The following is a 23,974-nucleotide window of genomic DNA, read 5'->3' on the forward strand; positions in this document are numbered from 1 at the left end:
GTTAGAGCGGTACAACAATGAAACCAACAGCCTAGGGTGGTGGTGGGCTCTCCAACACTGGAGGAATTCAAGAAGCAGCTGGACAGCCACTTGTTGGGTATGTTTCAAGCTGGATCCCTATACTTAGCAGGGGAGTGGACTTGATGGCCTTACAGGCCCCTTCCAACTCTACTATTCTATGATTCCCCATTCCATCCTGACCCAGTCCCAGGCTATGGTCTGAAGGCACATGAGGCCACCACCTTGCTGAAACTAAGCAGGTCTGGGTCTGGTCAGTGTCTGGATGGGACACCGCCTGGGAACCACATGTATGTCACCTTGGGTTCCATGGTAAAAGAAAGGTGGGGTATAAATTTTATTATTTATTTATTTATTTGTTAGATTTTTATACCGCCCGACTAGCATAGCTGTCTGGGCGGTTTACAGCAAAATACAGATACATACAATAAGAACCCATAATAATACTACAAGAGTACATATAAGAAAATGAAAAGTCTAAAATCAATTATAGCAAATTTAAAACTAAATTAAAATTAAAATTAGATTAAAATGCCTTAGAAAAGAGGAAGGTTTTAACTTGGCGCCGAAAAGATAGCAAAGTCGGCGCCAAGCGCACCTCATCGGGAAGACTATTCCACAGTTCAGGGGCCACCACCGAGAAGGCCCTAGTTCTTGTTACCACCCTCCGAGCCTCTCTCTGAGTCGGAACTCGGAGGAGGGCCTTCGATGTAGAACGCAGTGTACGGGCAGGTTCATATCGGGAGAGGCGTTCCAGCAGATATTGTGGTCCCACGCCATGTAAGGCTTTATAAGTCAAAACCAACACTTTGAATCTGGCCCGGAAGCATATTGGCAGCCAGTGCAAGCGAGCCAGAACAGGTGTTATGTGTTCAGACCGCTTGGTCTTCGTTATCAGTCTGGCCGCCGCGTTTTGCATGAGCTGCAGCTTCCAAACTGTCTTCAAAGGTAGCCCTACGTAGAGCGTATTGCAGTAGTCCAATCGCGAGGTTACCAGAGCATGTACCACTGATGTTAGGTCCTCCTTGCTCAGATAGGGACGTAGCTGGGCTACCAACCAAAGTTGGTAGAACGCATTCCATGCCACCGAGGCTACTTGAGCCTCAAGTGACAGGGAAGGATCTAAAACAACTCCCAGACTATGAACCTGTTCCTTTAGGGGGAGTGTAACCCCGTCCAGAACAGGGTGTATATCCACTATCCGGTCAGAGAAACTGCCCACCAGCAGCATCTCAGTCTTGTCCGGATTGAGCCTCAGTTTGTTAGCTCCCATCCAGTCCATTATCGCAGCCAGGCAATGGTTCAACACATTGACAGCCTCACCTGAAGAAGATGAAAAGGAGAAATAGAGCTGCGTGTCATCAGTGTACTGATGACAACGCACTCCAAATCTCCTGATGACCCCCAGCGGCTTCATATAGATGTTAAAAAGCATGGGGGACAGAACTGACCCCTGCGGGACTCCACATTGGAGAACCCACGGTGCCGAGCAATGTTCTCCAAGCACTACCTTCTGGAGACGATCCGCCAAGTAGGAGCGGAACCACTGCCAAGCAGTACCTCCAACTCCCAACTCCGCGAGCCTCTCCAGAAGGATACCATGGTCGATGGTATCAAAAGCCACTGAGAGATTAAGGAGAATCAACAGAGTTACACTCCCTCCGTCCCTCTCCCGACATAGGTCATCATACAGGGCGACCAAGGCTGTCTCGGTGCCGAAACCAGGCCTAAAACCCGATTGAAATGGATCTAGATAATCGGTTTCATCCAATAGCGCCTGGAGCTGGCCAGCAACCACTCGTTCCAAGATCTTGCCCAGGAATGGAACATTCGCCACTGGTCTGTAGCTGTTGCAATTTTCTGGGTCCAAGGAAGGTTTTTTCATGTGTTGGGCCACTAACATATTGGGACAGCCCCATGGTTGTCATGGATGCCATGAAGTCCTGAGCCGCCCCGGATAAAGTAGCCTCAGCATGGATGTTGACATCCCCCAGTACCAATAGTCTGGGGGATCTCAGCAATACCTCAGAGACCACCTCCGTCAGCTCAGTTAGGGAAGCCGTTGGGCAGCAAGGTGGGCGGTACACCAACAAGATGTAATAAATAAATAATAAATAAAGCTTCAGTGTGCAAATCATTATTTTAGAGTAGTTGTGGAATTTTTCTTATAGACTACCTTGCTTGAGATGTAGAACCAGCTCCAGCTTGAATTTAATATAAGGATGTATACCCATGTTGACTTTACCATGAAGTAAGCTCACATCTGAATCACAGTTCCCTCCGTGCTTAATAAAAGTTCAATGATTTTGATGCGTTGTGCTTTAGAAATGTGTTCAAACAATCCTAGGACTGCCTCGCCACCTGAAGAAGTCAACTTCAGTATAAAAAAGAAGCTGAACATGGGCATCCTCCATTTCCCACCCAAACCGTGAATGTAATCATATTAATAAGAAGCTCTCTACTGTAGATAGAGCTGTCGGTATTAACACCATTTCTCAGTTCAGCAGTACTATCATATGTACTGCATATGATCCAATTGCACTGGTTTAATTCTCACACTGCATACCAGTTTCTGTTGCGATTCTGTTGGAGACATATAGAAACACTCTTAATCTTACTGATTTCAGAGACTTCTGCATTATGTAGGATAAAAAAGCAACGAATGCTGCCCTATTGAATTTCATGTATTATGATCAACACCCACCAATTTAAACTAGGCTACCATAATATCACAGCCAAGCAAACAGATTGAGCTCTGTTAGGGCTGCCTGCATGAGGGATTACGGGAGTTAAAATACTTTGGAGACAAATTAAAAAATCATCAGTTATGTTACGCTCTCCTTTCAGGCATACGTGCAAGGAAGTATGATGCATTTGTGCAGCTGTGGCCTGACTTAAGGATTCCACCCCCACCCACCCCCTAATCACTCACTATGTGTGTCCAGTCTGGTATATGTAGCACCTGCACTTTAAACACTTTCCCCCTCTTGTGCATCTTTACTTCTAGACTTATAGTCCCCTAGTTGAATGTTCTGGACTACATTTCTTAGCTGCTACTGAGTCTACATATTTATATGCTCTACATCCTTTAAAGTTTGAATGTAGCTTTGCTGAAATCTTGCTGAGTCTGACTTGAAAACTTGGAAGCTTTACTCTGCAAGCTGACCATTCAATATCCTGCTCATTTTAGGAGTGCTCTTTCAGTGTGAAGTCTGGTTTCCTCTCCTTGAACAAGGGTTGTCTACTTTTGAACTGACCTCTGTAGTTGTCTCTTTAATAGACATTTATCCTGTACTAATAGCTCCATGTTATGAAAAACTTCACCTGTTGATTTTTGCATATCAAACTGCTGTTAAAGGCACACCGGATTAGGTCAGACAGGCATTTTTCCCTGGGCATTTGGCAACCCTATCTTCAATTCAGATATTATTAAATACAACATTGGTTTTAACCTCCTTGTGTGAACTCTGGTGAAATAAACAGTGTATAAATTAAAAGAGGACTTCATTTCCATCACATAACTTGGCAGGATGATAAAGTATTTTAAATTTTGAGATAACCCTTATTTAAGATCAGAACTCAGAACCTTGTTAAATGAACTTAGTTTTGAAACGGGCTAGCAATCATAGAATCGTAGAGTTGGAAGGGGCCTATTAGGCCATCAAGTCCAACCCTCTGCTCAATGCAGGAATCCAAATCAAAGCATTCCCGACAGATGGCTGTCCAGCTGCCTCCTGAATGCCTCCAGTGTCGGACAGCCCACTACCTCTCTAGGTAATTGATTCCATTGTCGTATGGCTCTAACAGTTAGGAAGTTTCTCCTGATGTCCACTTGAAATCTGGCTTCCTACAACTTGAGTCCATTATTCCGTGTCCTGCACTCTGGGACGATCGAGTAGTTATCCCGGCCCTCATCTGTGTGACAACTTTTCATGTACTTGAAGAGTGCTATCATCTCTCCCCTCAGTCTTCTCTTCTCCAGGCTAAACATGCCCAGTTCTTTCAGTCTCTCCTCACAGGACTTTGTTTCCAGTCCCCTGATCATCTCATCCTTGTTGCCCTCCTCTGAACCTGTTCCAGTTTGTCTGCATCCTTCTTGAAATGCGGAGACGCAGTACTCAAGATGAGGCCTAACCAGTGCTGAACAGAGGGGAACTAATACTTCACACAATTTGGAAACTATATTTCTGTTAATGCAGCTTAGTATAGCATTTGCCTTTTTTGCAGCCACATCACACTGTTGGCTCATATTCAGCTTGTGATCAATGACAATTCCAAGATCCTTCTCACATGTCGCATTGTTGAGCCAAGTATCCCCCATCTTATAACTGTGCATTTGGTTTCTTTTCCCTAAGTGTAGAACTTTGCATTTATCCCTGTTGAATTTCATTCTGTTGTTTTCAGACCAATGCTCCAGCCTATCAAGGTCCTTTTGAATTTTGTTTCTGTCTTTCACCGTATTTGCTGTGCCCCCCAATTTTGTATCATCTGCAAATTTGATAAGCATGCTCTGTACCTCCTCATCCAAGTCATTAATAAAAATGTTGAAGAGCACTGGGCCCAGGACTGAGCCCTGTGGTACCCCACTCGTTACTTCTGCCCAGTTTGAGAAGGAACCACTGATAAGCACTCTTTGAGTACGATTTTGGAGCCAACTGTGGATCCACCTGATAGTTGTTCCATCCAGCCCACATTTAGCTATCTTGCTAATCAGAATATCATGGGGCACTTTGTCAAAAGCTTTGCTGAAGTCGAGATATATTATGTCCACAGCATTCCCACAGTCTACAAGGGAGGTTGAAAAATGGAAATGGACTGCCTTCAAATCGATTCCGACCTATGGTGACCCAATGAATAGGGTTTTCATGGTAAGCGGTATTCAGAGGGGGTTTACCATTGCGTTCCTCTGAGGCTGAGAGGCAGTGACTGGCCCAAGGTCACCCAGTGAGCTTCATGGCTGTGTGGGGATTCGAACCCTGGTCTCCCAGGTCATATTCCAACACATTAACCACTACACCACACTGGCTCTACAAGGGAGGTTACCTGATCAAAAAACGAGATAAGATTAGTTTGGCAGGATTTGTTCTTCATAAATCCACGTTGGCTCCTAGTAATCACTGAATTTTTTTCAAGGTGCTTACAGATTGACTGCTTTATAATCTGCTCCAGAGTTTTTCCAGGGATTGATGTTAGGCTGACTGGTCTGTAGTTCTCTGGTTCCTCCTTTTTGCCCTTTTTGAAGATAGGGACAACATTAGCTCTCCTCTAGTCCTCCAGCACTTCACCAGACCTCCATGATTTCTCAAAGATAATATACAGTGGTTCTGAGAGTTCTTCAGCCAGTTCCTTCAATACTCTAGGATGCAATTCATTGGGCCCTGCCGATTTGAACTTGTTCAAAGTGATTAGGTATTCCTTGACCGTTTATCTATCAGTCTTAAGCTCCAATCCTGCCCTTTCTACTTCATGTTTCCCGGGAGGGTCATAAACCCTTTTTTGGGAGAAGACTGAGCCAAAGTAGGAATTGAGCACATCTGCCTTTTCTTTGTCTTCTGTTGTCATTTTGCCATCCTGATTGAGAAGCTGTGCCACTATTTCTTTTCTCTGTCTGTTACTATAGACGTACCTGAAGAAAGCTTTTTTCTTGCTTTTAGCATCTCTCGCTACACCTCAGCTCATTCTCAGCTTTAACCTTCTGGACACCATCCCTGCAATTCCGTGATACCTGCCTGTACTCTTCCTTTGTGGCCTGGCTTTCTTTCCACTTCTTGTATGTGTCCTTTTTTGTTTTCAGGGCATCTCTAAGCTTTTTGTGAAGCCACATTGGCTTCTTCTGCTGTTTTCCACCTTTTTTCCTTGTTGGAATTGCTTGCCATTGCACTTTTAGAATTTCCTTTTTTAGAAACTCCCACCCATCCTGGACTCCTATTCTCATTAGGGTCTCTTACAAGTTTATTAAAATCAGCTTACCTGAAGTCCAGGGTGCGCATATGGCTGCTCTAAGCTTTTGCTTTTGTTAAAATCAAGAATTCAAGGATGGTGTGGTCACTTTCCCCCAGAGTTCCCATAACTGTCACTTCATCCACCAAATCATCTCTGATAGCCAAGTTTTTAATGTTGCATCCAAGAGATCCATATCGTAGGAAGCAGTGATATTTACTGAGAAATCAAAAATGAGAATTGGAACTATTTACTGCTAGATTTTGCAGCAGAAAATCATGATTGCACTAGCACTGTGAGAGACAGTGCGGTATACTCACTTCAGAAAGCCACCCTTCTGCATTCTTTAGTGTGTTGAACTAGGACTGGGAAGACACAAGTAAATTTCCTATTTAGCTTTGAAGATCACTAGCCAACTCTGAGCCAGTCATTATCTTCTAGGCAAACCTACCCCACAAAGCTGTTGTGAGGTAGATAAGATAGAGGACAGATAGATAACAATCTCAGCTTGTTGGAGGAAGGATGGGATAATAATGTAATAAATAAAGATAACAATGTACTGCTAGTTTACCACTAAAGATTCCTTTCCTTCCCATTTTTTTGTATATAGATAATCAGACAATAATAATATGCTGATTATTATAATATGTGATTGACCATGGCATCTTAAAGGCCTGGCTGTAGCATGAGGCAGTGGGAAGTGACTGCCCAAGGTAGCAGATTTGGGCTACCATTGAAGGGGGCCAAAATGTCAGTTGCTTAACGGATTATAAAGGGCACGCAATGCAGCCTAAGTTTAAACTGTTTGGTGTGGAGTAAGCCAAAATGTGAAATGAAGTGACCATGTGCTATATGCTCTCTTCTGATTATACACTTGTTATCTCATTTGCTATCAGAGAGATTAAAATCCCACATGAATCATGTAACTAGTCTACCCCTCCTTGCATGATCTCTTATCTGAATAAACATTTCCTGTTCTGGTCCAGTTCTCAGACTTTTCAGGAGGTCTCTAACAATTCATTCTGGGTAGTGTACACAGAAGGGGAGATTTACGATTATTGTGGATGCAAGGTTGGAGATCCCTGTAACCTCAATTAAACAATAGGCATCATAAATGGCATAACAAAAGGGGAAGACCTCCAAATAATATTTGGAACCAGACAAGAACGAAATGAAATGCAGTTCTACATACATACATACATACCTATCCCAAATGGTAAAGTGTGAGGCTGACCTGAGGGCCTTTGTAAGACCATGTGGACAGATCTAGCTGCAAATAAATAAATAAATAATAGCAACAGGTGAAACCACCTATGGGAAGGATAAATGGTGCACCAGTCACCCTCTGTAGGGTTATTCTTGAAAACTGAAACTGACATTGAATGGTATGGCTGACCTTCTACAAGATATAAGCAGTAAGTAAGCTTATCCAGCAAACAAACTGAATGTAAGATGGTCACCCCTTCACCTGACACACCACAATACCGTATGTGTTATAACCCTGGTGAATTTCACTTGTAAATCAGTGAAAAGCACCACTTTGCTTCCTCTAATGGAAGCCTCTGTTCTGGATATTGGTCCCTTCTGCAAGTGGAAGGGCAAGTCTGGATTCAACACAGTGTTTCTGAGAAAATGTGAGGAGACAGGAAAGTTCTGTTGATTTTGTGACTGTAACGGCCCATTCTCACATGTTGTTACTGTATCCCCACTTTCCTTAAAAGCAACCCCTCTCATAAGGGTGGGAACTAAGGGACCTGGGGTCAAAACTGTAGCAGGACAGATGGGGAAGAATGCCAGAGTCCTAAATAGTGTGCATGGCCCCCAGCCCCAGCTCACAAGTCCAACATTTCCTGACAGGATGTTGGGGGGAAATAGCAGCCAGCTTAATAGAACAAGGATGGAAAGTAACTAGGATTTATTTATTTGAGGGAAAGGAGAGAAAGCAAGAAGAACAAGCCTGATAAATTTAAGGCAAGTCTCTAAAATAAAAGAAGAAAGAGTGGGTGGAGACTGATAAATTAAGACAAAACCAGAGAGGAGGATGTTATTCTAAACCATGACAGGATTTTAATGAGGAGAGCAGACATAACCCTTCCCTCTACAGCCACGGTCCTAATGAAAATGGTGTCCCCCATCCCCAAGCAGTGACTAACCTTTCTCAGGCTAATGGCTGCATGGGGGAAGGGTTATCAGGATCATGGATGGGGAGGAGGGACAGGTGAATCTGACTATTTCTGTTTCTGTGTTTCTGATTTTTCCACTTGTGAGTTCAGTTCTCCATATTTCCAAATAAGCTTCTGAAAAAGACATAAAAATTCATCAGCGTATGGTACAAATTTCTCCTAATACATTTATGTGTGCAATTTCCCCCAATATACACATTTTTGCAAAGCAATTTTGCCTCATATACTGGATGTTTGTATGCTATTTTTTATTTTATATGCATTTCTAGGCACACTTTACCCTAGTATATGCATTTTTGTGTACACTACTTTGCTGGAGGACTGCATCACAAAACTCGCGGAAGTGTGAATTTTGAAGGATGGCAGTGTTTCAGTCTGTGTATTATTTTGGAAAGTATGAATTAGTTAAGTTCCCCTTTAAATGCAAACTGAATCAAATGAATCCCTACTGGGAGGGAGGAGTTAGATGTCCCCTCCCCATGAAAACGTCCAGATGAAAATCACGACTTGCATGCCTGATGCTAAATTTAAAAACACACACACATACTGATGTAGGTTCTAAAGGAAACCTTAGATATTTACAGGTGAGTCGGGGGTCTCTCTGGCCTGCCTGGTGTTTTACAGTCCCGGGCTGGAATGTGGCTGTAGGCTTCAGTCTCTGTCAGGCCCAGGTAGGGTTGCCATATTCCAGTTCCACAAATCTGGGCAGGTTAATTTGCATATTATGTAAAGTATTTGCATATTATGCAAATATTTGCATATTAATACGTGGATTGTCCAGTTGTTTTGTTTTTGTGCCTAGGAATTACCACCAAAAACTGGGGAAAGATGTGAGAAATCTTTTTTTTAAAAGCAACATTTTTAGCCTTAAATGCCTAGACTCTAGTTTCCAACACTATGGAGTATTTATTGATTGATTAAGAGAATTTATATCCTGCCCCTTTGCTGTTAAAAACAGAGCTCAGCACAGCTTACAAATATAATAAAAACAATAAAAATACACAATCAATATAAAAACATAATAAAAACACAAAATAGCAACAAACATAAAGTAAGTCAGGGCAACAGTACGGTTAACCATATACGATACATTTCAAAGATGTGGTGGGTGGAGAAAAACAAGAAGCCAAAATGTTAGGAAAAGGAGTCTTTCACACCACATGCTCAGTTGTAAATACTGTTGCAGCAAGCTTTACAAGTTCCTCCAGTATTCCACTGGTGCAGGCACTCAGACATTCAAAGTATCTGTATGTTTCTTAGGTTTTATAAATGCAGAGCTTTGCTTAACTCAAAATTTCTTCTCCCTTTGATCAACCACATCTACACAGGTTCCACCTCCATACTCAAAATGAAACTGGGCCTGGAAGTGTGCAACAACCCCACACATACCTTGCTAATTAGATTACCAATGCCAGGATGTCTGTCTTATCGACTACTCTCCTGCTCCCCCCCCCTCGGGCATCATGAAAGACCCAGTCCTGGGCTCAGAAAGAAAATAAATATCTGGTCCTCTTCAAAGTATTGATAAGCCTCTTGTTTTAATTGAAATAATAATTATAAATTCTTGTTCTTATCACTAATGGGAGTTAATTATCTTGCATATGCTGCTGTTGCTTCTATGGCTGTAACGGAGTGAGGTTAAAGATAAGTGAAATGCAAATAGGAAAAAAACAACACAAAAGGCAGTAACACTTTCCTAAATGTAATACCATACCAACCACAACAAGATTCCTATGAGTAAGGCAGAAAACTAAGCATCTCACAACCAAAAATATGATAAATGAAGAAATATTTATATAAAAGCATGACTATCAAATATATTTATTATTTACACAAACTGTAAAGATATTTATAGTGCAAACCTAGGTTTATTTATTCAGAAGCAAGTCCCAGCGTATTCAGTGGGGCTTACTCAAACAGGGACAGAAATGCAACTTCAAGTGATAAGCAACTTCATTCACACATCCCAAAATCCCGAATCATGCCACTTTACATTGTTTTGCAACTGTTTATACTTGTTTTTATGGTCATTGGATTTTAAATGGCTTTATTTCTTGTTGTGAGCTGCCTTGCTTTCCAACCCTACCTCACAGGGGTGTAGGAAAGACTCCATACACGCACACGCACACGCACACACTGCAGATGTATAAATACATACAGCCCATATAATAGTTTATTGTCAAACCAGTTGGTCATTGCAGAAAAATCAGTATTAGTTTTAAAAAAATCAGTATTACTTTCCTACAGAATAAAAACTGTAATACCTAAGTAAGCCCTGCCTACTTGCTTTACAATAGGACTGGAGGGCACAAACACAATTCTTTTTTACATTCACTCCAAAGTCCCATTGATTTTCAGCACATTCATAACCATGTCTACTCAAAAGTAAGTTCTATTGAATTCAATGGGATTTACTCTGGGCATATGGGATTAGCATTGCTTTTACAAAAAGCAAGCATTGGGAAGGTTTTCAAAACACTGCCCAAGACCTGACTCCTGCACACAAGAGGAAAAAAAACTGAAATGTATATACTTATCCAATTTATGAGATTTTCAGATAAACGGGGTGAAACCACCATTTTGTTTTCTAGACACTGCCTAAGGTCAATGAAACTGAAACACAATCCCTGATTGGCTGCAATCCTGAACGGGCGGGGTTAAAGCTACGAAGTGCTATACAGTACTGTTTAAAGAAAGATTTAACAGTCGTGGGGCGGCTGACGTTTTTATGTATATCTCGAGAACTGGACCACCTAGAAACTTAATTTTTTAAAAAATTAAAGCTGAGAATCCGGGCCACTTAAAGGGCTAGCCAGGCGCCGGGTGGCATGCATAGAATCCGGGTAAAACCCAGCTAACCGGGCAATATGGCAACCCTAGGCCCAGGTGATGGAGCTACTGTGGGATGGCCGCTGTGTAAGGGGAAAAGGCTGCTCTTCTCTCTTCCACTGTCTCCTTTGGATAGTTCTCTTAATCCCTAACTCTGCCATCTCCTCTGACTCATTCCCCCACATGATTCTTCTCTGAATACCTTCACGAACTCCCTCCTGGATTTCCTCTGAAAAAAACAAAAACAAAATCCCTTCCATACCTTATAGCCAGGCCAGAAAAAGGCCATGCTCTAGTAGGGATGTACTAGAATTCTGCCCAATTCGGATTTGCTTCTGAATTTTCCATTCATTTGCTTGTTCTCGATTGTTGCAGATTGGATTTTATGTAGCGATTTTCAACAGCTACTTTCAACTTCCTCTAAAATATTGATATTAAGAATGACACTTTTATAGAGATTTCCTTTCATTTATCAATATTTCTTTTCAGAATATAGATATTAAAATGGTAAAAGCAGCAGCTAGCGGACAAAGAATGAACTCTACCGGCCTGTTAGGTCAATGGAACACTTTCCAGCCAGGACACCCGCCATCAACCAAGATGGCGGCAAAAACATTAATCCCTTAGGGATGCCTCCCCCACTATCTTGGGTAACATCAGGAATGCATGCACAGCGCATAGGGTGTGCACACTAACTCACTAACACAAGAGGTAGGTGAGGTAGGCAGGTTTATTTAAGCCCACACCACCTGTATCTGGGGATGCCTGGGAGCTCCTACTCCACAATCCACATGACCTGATACTGCTACAGATCGCGGAGCAGGAGCTCAACCCTTTCACCCTAAGGAGGGCCCTTTCAGGGGCCCCTCTGGACCACAGGTGCCCTCAGCCAGGGCCCAACCTGGCTGCCTGCTGGTGCCAATCCTGCTCTTATCTACTCACAAATCTCTGTTCCTGCTGATGGAAAGAGACTGAAAACACTGCATTCTCCTCAGCTTTTAATATGAATTGCTTTGTACAGCACCATTGTATTGTCATTTTTCTTGTCAAGTTTATCTGAGGGTAATTAGAATCTAGGTAATTCTTAGAAAAGGATTTGAGATTGATCCATTTCTTAATGGTTTGATCTACTTGTTGTATGGAAATGGAGAATATAGCAGGGAAATATGCTCATTTTCTTAACCTACATAAAAAGCCAGCAGAATACCTGACAAAGTAATGTGGGGCTGTGAAATGCCATTAGCCACTATTGTTTCTTACAGTCTGAAAGGAATGCCAAGCATCTGAATTTGGAGGCCCCAGACACGCCTTCCACAGATATTAGACTAAGCAAATATTTCCCCTCTTGTTCTTTTACACGTTCTCATATAAAGTCCAGCAGCAGCATGAGGATATGTTTGGATGGAAACAGACAAAGTTTTGGGGAGAATTAAAGATGGTAAGATGGTGGCATTGCTGCCTGCATTGTACACCTTTCTTTAGTCACACTATTGTTTCTGGCCAAGCAGATTTTTCACGCACTCGGGATGGGAAGCATCAGAATGGCATGGGGGGTATTTTCAATTTAACATTGCGGAAGGTGAAAAATCCATGCTGGCTATAGTATACAGCCACTCTCATGGCTGTATAATATATAGCTCATAGAGGCCAAAGGAAGAAAGACTTCATCTTCTCTAAAAAGATGTGACAGTTGTCACATGATTTGACCTTGCATGGCTATTTATCTTAACATCAGAGCAGGGCTGGGACCATGGAATGGGGAAGGAGGTTTCTTAACCCTTTAGCCTTGCCATAGTCCTAATTGGAATTTTTTTTGTTTATTATTTGCAAGGGGAGGACAGCTCACTATTTGCAAAGAGAGGACAGCTCCCAATGGTGCTAATGGGAGCTTTTCTCCCATTGCAAATAGAAACTGGTTATGTGTGTTCAATTCTAATCAGGAGCACAGTGGTAGCAAAGGGTTAAAGCCCCCCTCCCCTCCACCACAGTCCTGATCAGGCTCTTCCATGTTCCAACACCAGCTGCATGTTTTTTTTAAAAAAATCCATTCAAAGCTTGGACTTGACAAATGTCACATCTAGTTTAGCCCTCAAGGTCAAGGATATAAATCACTAATTCTCTGGTTGATGCTGCAATGGCATAAAGGAGAAAGGAAAAAACTTTAAATAAGTATCTTTCTTCTTGAGAACCTTAAACATGCTTTTTAAAATTCTACCATTTGAAATCTGTGTCACCTGTCAGTTCTTGGCCAAAATGATTCCTTCTAGAGATGTTTGTGAGCACAGTTAAGTCAGTTTATGCCAAGCCCTCATCATTTACCGCCAGACAGTGAGACGTTCCATGTGCTTGTCTCAAAACAAAGGAAGAAACAGCCTCATCTTCTCCAAAAAGCTTACACTGAGAATAATAAGCAGGAGAATAAAAATGTCACCTAACACTCACATGTTCACAGAGTACCTGTGATCCTATTACTGACCTTGTCCCATAGTCTGACCTTCATCTTCTGCAGTTTAAAAGTTAAAAAAATGCCTGGCTGATTTTTAAGGTTTTTTGTGTATTAGTGAATTTATAGTTACTTGGGCAGCACAATCAGATGCAAGCTTACTCAAAAGGAAAACCCATCGAGCTGCATGGGATTGCATCCAAAGGCAAAAGACTGCATAAGGCTGTATCTGTAGCATGCAAAGAATTTTACCACTTAAGATGAAGAGATCTGAGGGTAGGTCACTGTGATTCCCGATTTTCAGCCGGGAAGCCAAGGCTAAAATCCATTGACCTTCTCAAGCTATACAGGCCATGTTTGCATGAACACATGCTTAACCTGATCTAACTCCCGTACTGTTCTCCCTGGGAGCCTTTTTGTATGTCAAAACCACCTTGTGGAGGATGCTGCAAATAGCTCTATGTTGCAACTATAAGATATAAGCAAGGGTGTAGGTGTCCAGGGACTCAGTGGGGGGTCTTAGATCCCTTACTTTTGGGGAAGTAGGGTCCCAGCAGGATCCCTATGTTTCCAGCATCCTATGAGCCAATCATCATGAAAGGGGAGTGTGTTAGCCACTGAGAAGTATTTTCTAACATGCTTTGTTAGCCTTTTCTGCTGATTGGCGCCAATCAGAGTGAACGTGAGTCAGCCATTGAGAAGACTCTTCTTAGTAGCTAACACTCTTCCCTTTCATGCTGATTGGCTGCTAGGGACATCTGTTGTTGTAGGAAAAGAATCAACCCGTACTTTTCAACTTGTTCGTTAATGACCTAGAATTAGGAGTGAGCAGTGAAGTGGCCAAGTTTGCTGACGACACTAAATTGTTCAGGGTTGTTAAAACAAAAAGGGATTGTGAAGAGCTCCAAAAAGACCTCTCCAAACTGAGTGAATGGGTGGAAAAATGGCAAATGCAATTCAATATAAACAAGTGTAAAATTATGCATATTGGAGCAAAAAACCTTAATTTCACATATACACTCATGGGGTCTGAACTGGTGGTGACTGACCAGGAGAGAGACCTCGGGGTTGTAGTGGACAGCACGATGAAAATGTCGACCCAGTGTGCGGCAGCTGTGAAAAAGGCAAATTCCATGCTAGGGATAATTAGGAAAGGTATTGAAAATAAAACAGCCGATATCATAATGCCATTGTATAAATCTATGGTGCGGCCGCATTTGGAATACTGTGTACATTTCTGGTCGCCTCATCTCAAAAAGGATATTATAGAGTTGGAAAAGGTTCAGAAGAGGGCAACCAGAATGATCAAGGGGATGGAGCTACTCCCTTATGAGGAAAGGTTGCAGCATTTGGGGCTTTTTAGTTTAGAGAAAAGGCGGAACAGAGGAGACATGATAGAAGTGTATAAAATTATGCATGGCATTGAGAAAGTGGATAGAGAAAAGCTCTTCTCCCTCTCTCATAATACTAGAACTCGTGGACATTCAAAGAAGCTGAATGTTGGAAGATTCAGGACAGACAAAAGGAAGTACTTCTTTACTCAGCGCATAGTTAAACTATGGAATTTGCTCCCACAAGATGCAGTAATGGCCACCAGCTTGGATGGCTTTAAAAGAAGATTAGACAAATTCATGGAGGACAGGGCTATCAATGGCTACTAGCCGTGATGGCTGTGCTGTGCCACCCTAGTCAGAGGCAGCATGCTTCTGAAAACCAGTTGCCGGAAGCCTCAGGAGGGGAGAGTGTTCTTGCACTCAGGTCCTGCTTGCGGGTTTCCCCCAGGCACCTGGTTGGCCACTGTGAGAACAGGATGCTGGACTAGATAGGCCACTGGCCTGATCCAGCAGGCTCTTCTTATGTTCTTATGTTCTTAACTCTCAACCCAGCAACAAAAAAGGGGGGATGGGAGGGGGCGTGGATGTAACTATCATGAAAGGACCCAACACTTCTGAATTTGCCTCTGCGCTACTGGATATAAGATAGGATAGATAGGATAAGATAACTAAGATCTTTTTTTAAATCAAATTGCAATGATATAGTAAGAAATTCCCCATTTATTTCATAGCATCAACTTGTCATGTGGAGTGATTTATAGCAGCTCTCAGGAGTCCTCAGGCATTAAAGTGAGGTGAGAGAAGAAAACATGGCTTCACCTTTAAATAGGAGGATGTGGCTCTATTCCTGAATTATACATTCATGCGAATATTAACAGAGATCAGACTACTCTTCACCCCTTCCCAGGGTGATTTTATCTGATGCCCTTTTTATAGCACATTCATGATAATTTGGGCTCATGATGCTACCACAGTGGTCATACGCAATCCCACTCTCAAAACTGTTTGCACCTGCAAAAGGTTTGAGGTGGTCACACTGTTTCATTTCCAATCAGTGCATATTCTGTAACTTCCTGCTGAAATCCCATAACTTCTTATGCCACATGCATTCTGGTTTATTTTACTCCTCTTTTGTTGTACTGTAGCCCTTCTGGACAGCAATAATGTGGCAGCATTGGGGAAAGCATCGCAGAACAAACTAAAGTAGAGTAAACCCACCACTAGCACACTATCATTGTGTTAAGAACAGGTTGTAGAATAAAACAGCAGTCTGTAGGGACCCATAAAAACAGGATGACTACACCGAAAGGAAAACTGGGCCTCTGCAGCTTTAATAGCTGTTCAGAAGAGGAAATTTTGGCTATCCCTGTTTTAGATATCCATTAAAGTTACAGAGGACTGGTCCTCCTTTGAATGTGGGCATCCTATTTCTGTGACAGAAGAACCAAAAGAGTTCTCTCGGGTGGAGTGTGATGCAGCTATTAAAACTCTTTCTATACCAGTATTAAACACGCTGTCCTGTTCTCCTTTGCATCTGGTTGTACTATAATAAAGCATAATTCTGGGGTGATATCCTTGGGAAACATCCAAGCCTCAACAGTCTCTGGAAACCAAATGTTCTGAAAGCCAGCTTCTGGGGTAGCGAGAGAGAATCCTCCCCCCCCATTCTATGGAGACATGGAGGGGTGCATTCCATTCCATTCTTGGCTGATCTTCAAGATTATGATGGGAAGATAAGGGGAAACAATTTCTAGATTAGCATGGAATGGCCTGGCCACTTAAGATGTTATAGGTCAAAACTAACACAGGTACTGTTCAGGTTTCTTGGGAGTCATTTGAGGACAGAGAAAACACTCTTATTTAATGTGGTGTTAGAGCATCCCTAATTAATTTTCTTTTTGTGTAGAACTTAAGGAGAGAGAAAATAGTATTTTCTTTAGTATGCTTCTACAAACTGGAAATAACATATGCCGCAATGTTCTCTTGAAGCCTACGTGGTTATGTGCTGCAACCACAGGGAGAAAAGCAACACTATTCATCTCTGATGGGCCCATTCTTTAGCTGATTGGTGCTGTCAGAGTCTCTCTCTCAGAGCAAAGTTTAATAGATGCTTCATGGCACAGTGGTAAACACTTTTAGTTTTGCTGACAGCAATTTGAAGAAGAGCCTGCAATAAAAATGCCAGTGCAATTTTAAACAGTAGTGATGTGAAACAGATTCTTGGTAACACAAACCAATGAAAAATACATTAGGCTGATGTGTTTCCAAAGGGGAGACCTGGACGATCAATCCACTGCAGGGAAGACGTTTAATATGAAGCTTGACAAGAACAGATAGCCAATTGCATATTCTCCACTTCAAAAAGAAAGATTGCCCTTTGAAACCAAGGGAGAGTGGCTTGGAATGCAGACTGAGCCTCTCTCTCTCTCTCTCTCTCTCTCTGTCTGTCTCATCTCTCCAAACAGCTTTGAACCCTTGTGGAAGTCACTTGAGGGCAACCTTTTAAAGAATAATTACAGGCTTTATGAATATGTTAAAGTGAATAATTTATTTGAAGGGAATAGAAGCAAAGACAGTGACTCATTTGAAGACATTCTCTGCTGCCAAACAGATTGCTGAAGCAACACTAAAATGTTAATTCTCTTTTACCCATGAACTTGAAATCTCCGATATTAATTAAGAGATCCTCAAGGTTGCAGGAGATAGGAGCTAACTGCCCAATGAAATGTTTCTTTGGTGCCATGCTTGTTCAGGTGGCAGTCTACATCATCACTTATATGCACGTGTTTTAATTTTAAGCAGTAGAGGACAATGTGACGGTGTGGCACCACTCACCTGACCTTCGGATGGTTGTGTTGCTGCTGCGTACTGGGCTGTGGTGGGGGAGGGTGCGACATGACAGTGAGGTTGTCATTGTGCAAGCACACTGTCAGAGACAATTCGGTGTTCCCGCTGCTGCATTTGCACCTCACCAACCTAACCACCTCATCCCTCACTCTCTACCTCCCAGTAAGCAGCAGCAACGCAGCTGACCAGAGCCATTTGCTACTGATTTTAGGGTCTGTTTACAGTGTCATTGGGTATATGGTAGCTATGAGGAAAGCAGCTGCAAAACCTGTACATGGCTAACATATGAAGTTGCCTTGTGCCATCTCAGACTATTTGGCCAACTGGTCTGTTATTGTTTTGTCTGACTGGCAGTGGCTGTGCAGGATCTCAGGCAGAGATTCTTTCCTATCACCAGCTACCTGAGATCATGGTACCTGGAGATGCTGAGGACTGGGCTTTTCTGCTTGCAAAGCATGTGCTCTGCCAGACTGCCATAGAGCCAGGGTCCCTCTCCACTTCTGCTGTGATGAGCTGTGCTGTGGTCAAAGCACTCACTGGATGCACGGGATTCAGATTGTGTGAGCATGTCCTATGACTTGCTGTGCCACCAAATAAACGGTTTGAATGGTGGCATTTAATGACTATGGGAGGCACAGTCACATTCGTATTAGACCCTTTCTGTAAGGAGCTTAGGGCAGCATACATTGGTTTTACCCACAGAGTAACCCTGAGCAGTGCTTTATTCTGGACAGGGATAACCTGGCTTCAGTTGTCCATGCTCTAGTAACCTCAAAGTTAGATTACTGCAATGCACTCTATGTGGGGCTGCCTTTGAAGATGGTTTGGAAGCTGCAGCTTGTGCAAAATGCAGCGGCCAGATTGGTAACAGGGACCAGAGAGTTCGAACATATAAAACCGATTCCGGCCTGCTTGCATTGGCTGCCTGTATGTTTCCAAGCTCGATTCAAGGTGCTGGTTTTAACCTATAAATCCTTACATGGCTTGGGACCACAATACCTGATGGAACGCCTCTCCTGACACGAACCTACCTGTACACTACGCTCAACATCCAAGGCCCTCCTCCAGGTGCCTACTGCGAGGGAAGCTGGGAGTCTGGCAACAAGAGAGAGGGCCTTCTCAGTGGTGGCCCCCAAATTATGGAATAATCTCCATGATGAGGTGCACCTGGCACCAACACTGTCATCTTTTCGATGCCAGGTCAAGACTTTCCTCTTCTCCTAGGCATTTTAGCATGTGCTTTTAAATTGTTTTTTAAAAATGTGTTTTTAAATTTGTATATTTGTTTTAAATGTTTTTAATTGTTGTAAACCTCCCACAGAGCTTCGGCTATGGGGCGGTATACAAATGCAATAAATAAATAAATAAAATGCTAAGAAATGGCGAATGGTCACCCAGTGAACTCTATCACTGAACAGGAATTTAAGAACATAGAAAGCTGTCTTACAGCCAAGTCAGACCATTGGTCCATCAGGCTCAGTACTGTCTACACTGACTGGCAATGGCTCTCCAGGGTTTCTTTTTTAGCCCTACCTAGAGATGCCAGGGATTGAACCTACGACCATTTGTATGCAAAGCATGTGCTCTACCACTGAACCACAACCCTTCCCAAAGTGTCTACAGTCCAAGTTGGAAATTTTGTTCAATTGTACCAGCCTTTCCCAACTTTTGGGTCCTCAGATGTTGCTGGACTACAACTCCCATCAGTCCCAGTCAGCATGGCCAACGGTCAGGAATTATGGGAACTGTAGTCCAGCAGCATCTGGGGACCCAAAGGTTGGGAAAGGCTGCACTATACCATAACGGCTCTCTCTGCGAGTTAATAACAAGAAATGCTCAAACCCACCAAGAATACCTCAAGCAGTATCAAAATGGGTTCCAAATTATGGTACATGTCTTTCAGAAAATGTCTGCTTAACATCCAGACAAGAGGGAGATAATCTTAGTTGGTGGTTTGTAGCCTGTTCTGGAGGGGGTTGCACTCTGGAGGGCTTAAACAGGGGTGAAGTCAGCTGGGGGCAAGGGGGGTCATATAACCCTTACTTTTTTGGGAACAGGGTCCCAGCAGGGTCCCTATTTCCCCAGGGTCCTACGGACCAATCAACATGAAAGGGGAGTGTGTTTGCTGATAAGAGTCTTCTGGAAGCTATTATTGTATTCTTCTTGCTGAACCACAAAAAAGACCTATCCGCATAGGGTTGCCAGGTTTCTGGCCTGAGACTGATCCTGTATCTTTAGGAGAAGAGAAAGTCAGTCAAGTGCAGGTGTTCTTGCAACACTGTAATGAGAAAAACCACAAGGTGGAATTCTGCCTTCCCCCTGCACAACTTTTAAAGATACAGAAGAGCTCTTGGAGGCCGGGCCTGGCAACCAAGAGGTCCTTTGTATCTTTAAAAGGGTATCCTGCGTTGCACAGCACTCCAGTGTTTCCCAGGTCCTAGTGCCCCTGGGTTTTAATTTCCAAAAGGCTGGTGGTGGTGATACCAAATAGTGCATCATGCAGTTTAGACACTATGCCCTTGTAAGCCATTGTCAGAGTCAAGTGCCAACAATTGACAGGTAGTCAGGTGCATTGTTGCTTGTTCTCACATCAGCCCTCTGGAAATGAAATAGCAAACCTGACAGAGGCAAAGCTGTTAATATTTATTTTATTGCTTCATTTCTGCTGTGCTGTGTTTTATATTGCATTTTAAAATGGTTCTTACTATATTTTAACTCTTTAAATGTACACTGCTCAAAGAACCTCTGTTATTGTGTGGCAGAGAAACACCATTGGCAAATAGGTAACATGTAATAAAGGCACTGTTTCCATTTCTGATAGATTTGTTGAAGCAAAAGAGGTCTAGGCTTTCTCAGTACCTGGATTGGAAAATACCTGAAAAACCAATGGATACCACCTTCAGTTCCATGGAAGAAAGGTGGTATATAAATCTAATAAATCAACTAAATAATATTTGAGAGCTGTAAGCCTAAATTCTTTACAAAAATGACCCATCATCCCACCATATTTCATGGCGACTAGGAACCTTATAAAGACATAACCAGCTTTATTGAGATATCATAGTCCCATTAGAACTATGCAACTCCACAATAAACACACTGACTTGGAAGTATCTCCTATTGGTTCTCATGGCTCTTGATGCCAACCCAAATGTACTTTGGATCAAAGCCTTAATGATTCAAGTGCTACCTGTGTCTGCAGTAATGATACCTTTCCTCTGCCCAGGCTTTAGAGGTGGTAGCAAATAAGACATGATTGCCTTGTGGTTGTCTGGTAATAAGGAAAGGAAATGCTAGTAATGTGGAACCCTACTCCCATAAAATATTCTGCCCAGTTTTATAAATCCAGGAAGTTTGGCTACTTCAAGTAACTTTTGAGAAACACCAGCACTTTGAGTGCCTAAAGTGAACCCAGAGTCCAGACTGGTGGTGCAACTTGTTATAGCTTGTTTTCTGTTACTTCCTGCACTTTGACATTCCCCCCCCAATGCTTTGAAATCCATTTCTGACTCTGCCACAAGAAAGGAAGTAAAGCCATTTATTGCTTCTTTGTAGCTATTTCTACTGAACAAATAAGGTTGCCACCCGGTTGGTGTTTTCTCTCTCTCTCTCTCTCTCTCTCTTTCTCTTGTAATTAAATGTGGTCTTTTGGGGGTTGGAGCCTTTTATTCTTTGCTATCATTCATTCAGATCTTTTCCCCATTCCTCTCTCAGTGTGGTTTCAATATAATGTTACCTTTTTATTCATTACATTTCATTCTTATCCTGCTCCATCTCAAAGATTCTGAGCAACATACAAAAATATTTAAAGATTATATAAAACAGGAATTCCCTTATTGATAGCTCTGTTTTTGGGAGGAAGGGTATACAATCTCTCACCCAGGGCTGGCCCAAGACATTTTGCTGCCTGAAGTGAAGCACAAGATGGTGTCTGCCAACCCACCCCCTTCCATATACAGAAGCCAACTGGACTAGCAGTTGAATGTTACTTCAATGCTGGTGACAGGAGGGGACCCTCCACCACACTTGAGAGTAGCAGGCTACTTACGGGGCACAGGGCAAGCGGTCTGGCACACACAGCTCTGTCTCCCAACAGAGGAGAAATGGCCAGGAAGCGGTCACTGCTGCTCCCCCCCTCTCGTTGGTTGCCTCACCCTGCCCAATGGTAAGACCGGCCCTGCCCCAGCTGTTTTTCATCTGATTAGTGACTGTTGTGTTTGCCTCTGCAACCATAGGGTAAGCCATGCCATTGCTGCAGAGCAATGGAGGAGAAAGAGTGTCCCAGTGTGCTTTGGACAATGGCTGGGCCAGACTCACTTTCCCCTTGCTAATAGTGTTCATCCCCCAAATAAGTTTGTGAAGTAGGCTGGAGGCAAGAGGAGAGAGCAACTTGCCTAGAGCTGTGTAGTGCACATAATAAGTTGGCAGAGCTTTAAACCTGAGTTGCACAGAACAGGATTACATGATTATATTATTCCAGGATAACAGTCCCTGAACAATCTCCAGTAAGTTTTATATTCAAGGAAAGAATCGGAGGTTGAGAGTGAGTCAGTCACCCTGGCAAAATCAGGGCATCTTCACTCAATGTCTCTTCCACCTTGGGAATAATCCTGTAAGCAATGGAAAGGGTGGCACTCAGGTGAATGGAGTTCCATAGGGGGAGTACAGCAACCTGTGTGTGACTCCTGTGCCTACACTAACAACATGGAAAGTTGCTAAGTGTAGTAAACAAGGCTTGGACTGCGGAGAATTCTGAAACACGCCAAAGAAACACGCAAAGAAAGCTGGAGGGAATCATAGTTTGTTTCCAGGTGACCTATTTTTATTTTATTTTATTTTTACATTGATATCCCACCTTTCCTCACAGGAACTCAAGATGTCTCACAAACATGGTTCTCCCCCTCCCAATTTTATCCTCACAACAACCCTGTGAGGTAGGTTAGGCTGAGAGACAGTGACTAGCTCAAGATCACCCAGTGAGCGTCATGGCCAAGTGCAGATTTGAATCCTGGTCTCTCAGATCCCAATCCAACACTCTAACCACTATGCCACATTGGCTCATTAAATACATATTTATTGAGCATTCGTTCTGATTGGTTTGTGGAGAGATTAGGCAACCTTGCACCAAGCAAATATTATCCCACATTTTCCAGTTCATTTCCCTATTAGTTTCCTTATTGCAAAAGGGTTTCCTTTTTGGGAGGGGGCAGGGAGAGCAGGAGTGTTGTGCAAGAGCTCCAAATCAACTTGAATTGTGCAACCTAAATTTGTTGGTATATGATTGTATCTCACCCCAAAATCATGACAGTATGGAAGTGCCCATGGATGAAATTATTTATTTATCTATTTATTATTTTATTTATATCCTGCCCTTCTTCCCAGCAGGAGCCCACAAATACACAGGGAATTTTTGGAGGAAGCTGACAGAAGTGGTCTTGGGGTCTTTTATTGCTTTCGCACTAATGCTTCTATGGGGCTAGCGCTACATGCTTATGTGCCTACCTACTCTCTACTTCTGTATTTATACATAACAGATGTTACAAAAGCCCTTAGCTCAAAATCTAGTACACAGCTAAGGGTGCTCTTTAGACTACTGATCTGAATGAGCTTAAGCACATTTAATGTTGTGCTTTATGGTGGCTAGGGCTCACTGAAAAGTAGCCTCCCAAATTTCCCCGTGCTATTTATAAGTGGAAAAATCTGGAAGAGGGGGCATTTGCCAAATATTCTCTGCAGAGAGGTAGAATTCTCTGACATTTTGGGCAGGGAGAAAACTCAGAAAAGAGAGAAATTTTGGCTTTCTTATCCACATTGAATGAAACTCTATAGTGAGTTCATATTGTTGGATGAAGAGAGGAGGACTGGATGGAGGAGGGGGCCAAGCCCATTGCTTCCTTCAACAATATTAAAATATATCTGACTGGATCCTGACTCTGTGTGTGGGTAGTGAAGTTGGAAGGGTTGTTCTGTCAAATATTCTCCAGGGAAACCTGGAATTCTCCAACAGCTTGAAAAAGGATATTGCCAGATAATTTCTCTAAATATTCTTCTCTGAGGCATGGCAGTTCAACCCTAATCATGGCCTGTAATTACCAAAAATCACCAATATTAGTAATTTCAGTAATATCTTTCCCAGCGTTTTACACTTATGTGTACTTAAGGTGGCATAAAATAAAATAACTGCAATACATAAAATACAAATCATAAACAAGGCTGTAGTTATAACCTCACTTACTTGGGAATAAGCCTTATTGAATTCAGTGGGACTTCTGAGGAGACATTGTTAGGATTGCAGCCTTCGGTACTCTTTCCTCCACAGGGGGTGGGGCCACACAAAACAATACATACATTGAGAACTTTTACTTCAATATATGTTAAAT

Source organism: Rhineura floridana, chromosome 1 (assembly GCF_030035675.1).
Source record: "Rhineura floridana isolate rRhiFlo1 chromosome 1, rRhiFlo1.hap2, whole genome shotgun sequence".
NCBI classification, from domain to species: domain Eukaryota; kingdom Metazoa; phylum Chordata; class Lepidosauria; order Squamata; family Rhineuridae; genus Rhineura; species Rhineura floridana.